The sequence below is a fragment of the Gavialis gangeticus genome, unplaced genomic scaffold (genome assembly GCF_001723915.1).
Source record: "Gavialis gangeticus isolate Ggan-Ray unplaced genomic scaffold, GavGan_comp1, whole genome shotgun sequence".
Classification (NCBI taxonomy): Eukaryota; Metazoa; Chordata; order Crocodylia; family Gavialidae; genus Gavialis; species Gavialis gangeticus.
Window position 1 is genome coordinate 25,970,207 of NW_017729030.1, and position 2,811 is coordinate 25,973,017.

Below are 2,811 nucleotides of genomic sequence, written 5' to 3' on the forward strand. Positions count from 1 at the left end.
AATATATTTGAACTACACATTTTGTTTGAGAATGGATTGGGAATGATGCACAGCTTATACCTGTGCCTCCCCAGTGAAAGGGGACCTATTTACGGACCAAGCTATGAAAATTCCTTGGTCCCTCCATTTTCATAGCTTGGTCATGGCACAAAGAGCTGATTTCACAGGCATTTCCTAGTGGCACCACTCATCGCCACTGATTGGCAGTGTGGCTCCAGAAGGAAGGAGGGATGAGGGGATGGCCACCATCTTGGCTGCTGGCTGCCCTTTGTTGTGGCCAGACCCCTCGCTACTGATTGGTGAAAAGGACCCAAGGGGAAAGGAGGGAGAAAAAGGAGGGAGAAAGGGGTGGCTATCATCATGGCTGCTAGCTGCCCTTCAGGCCACCCTGCCAGCTGGTGCTGAGGACTGTTGGCTCCCACTGGGGAGCCAGTATTTTAAGTTGATTTTGCAGTCACAGATTTCAGTTTCTGCAAAATTGTGAATTAAGTAGGTCCCTACCCAGAATTAGGAAACTACCTAAGTCGAGGCAGTTGCCAACTGATTTCATGGATAGATCACTGGGCCCAGCAGCTATTTCATGGACAGAGTCTGGTGGGCCCCCCATACCTCTGATTGGCCAAGGGACCCCAGTGGGCCTGCCCCTCACCACAGATTGGCTGTGAAGGCTGACCATCATGCAGCCCCACCCCTCACCACCAATTGGTCAGTGGAGGCTGAGGCTTTAAAGCACCCCATCCTTGCCTTTCACTGGGGACCTACTTACGGACCGGGCAGGGGGCACATGGAGTTATCCTAATTACGGATAACTCCAGAGGTACCAATTGACTGGAACTACTCAGTTTCTTTTGGTCACTTCCTCAAATGCCTCCTTTCGTGTCCAAACCTACTTCATATTTTTCTATAATAGGACAGACAATATGAACTAGTTAATACTGTAATAAATCTTGATTAATAATTTATCCTTTTTAGAAACATCCTGTGATACTAGAACAGTCATAATAACTGCTGTCTTTTAATGACTGTAAACCCTGTGCATTTATACAATGCCCCAATTAACCCGATTATTTTAAAACACTTTTTTTTACATCAAAACCATATTTTAGTAATCTGTTTAACAAAACTTTGAGAAGGCCCTAATGTTCTTTTGAATGCCTCCAATTAATATGTCATCCAAATAAGAGTACTTGGTCCATTATCCTTTGAAATACAGCAAATGCACAAGTTAACTCAGTCAGTAAACTTTTGTAGACTTATGGGCTTCTACGTCAATTACTTTTGATTGGCTCCAATACTACCTGCCAGTAGTTTTGGGACAGGTCTAATTTAAGAAATTACATTCCTTCTACCAGACTCTAAAGTCATCTCCACAGTTCCCTCTTGTGGCAGTTACTTCTTAAAAACAATATCCAACAGCTTCTCCCTCAGTCCTGGATGTTTTACTCCAAAAAACAAATTGATCCCTGGAGGCCTCTTTAAAAACAACTAGTAACAAATGATTTAACTTGTAAAAAACTCAAAGACTTCTTCCTGTTAATTGTTTGTTAGATGAAACTTGCATTGTTCTTTGTAAAATATTGTGTTAGGTATATTATCTTTTTAGAAGCTCTGTTATGCCTTTATTCTACACCTCAGCCAGGTTATTGTGAAAACATAAGTCTTTAAGTACAAAAAATATGTAGATTTCTTTTTCCAATCAATGTAAGGATAATAGCTCTTTGTTTAGGCATATGTTCTATAGCATTAAGCAAAAAATCTGTTTGAGTGTCGGAGTAAATATTTCAAAATCTTCCCCTTTCCATGCAATTGGAAACTGTTTCTGTTGCCACATGTTAGCTATGTTAACTTTGCTTTTTTCCCTCCTAAAATCCTATCACTAGTTTTCTCTGTTATGTGTGTCAAAAAACAAAGACAAGTTGAAAGAAGTTTAAAAGTCTTCCTCAAGAAGTAGCAGCATAACAGTGTTCTTCTTGGTTCGAATCAAGAAGAATTATGCTACACTTCCATAAAATAAGACACACTGACAGAGACAAACAATTTAGTCCACCTTATTGCAAAAAGCCTAAATAGTAACTGAAACTGCAAACAAGGTTGTTATTATCTAGTTTTACTGAGCCCACTAGCCTGCAAGCAGGAAATAGGCAGTCCTTTGAAATGTGAAGTGATAGCCCAGTTTCTCAGTCTATACCCCAAGGATGGATTGTGCTCACTGAACAAAGATCTTACTCAGTACTGTTTTATTTTCATTCCAGGAGCTTTCACATACCTTATGTACTGAATATCATTCAAATATTGCTTTCTATGTTGTGCAAGGTTTCTGTTCATCTTTCTGGTATCTGAGTACTTTACAGACATTAATGATGTTACCTTCACTGCACTGCTATAAAGCAAAATATCAACACCATTTGGTGGAGAAGTGAGGCACCAAGATAGTGAAAATCAAAAATGCCCAATAGCTTTGGGTGCCCAATTTGAGATCTTTATAGCCTAGTCTTTTCAGACATGTTAGAGTTTTGCAGCCCTTTATGGGTGCATCCACACATGCAAGCATGTGTGCTTGCAGGAGCTCAAATAGAAGTGGTGTAAATGTGAGCTGGGGCTTTTTGCCTCAGTGCATGTGCTTGGATACGCACTTTGTTTCATAGTTTCATAGTTGGTAGGGTCAGAAGGGACCTGAGCAGATCATCAAGTCCAATCCCCTGCCATGGCAGGAAGAAGTACTGGGGTCAAATGACCCCAGCAAGGTGTTTGTCTAGCCTCCTCTTAAAGACCCACAGGGTAGGAGCCAGCACCACTTCGCTTGGAAGTTGG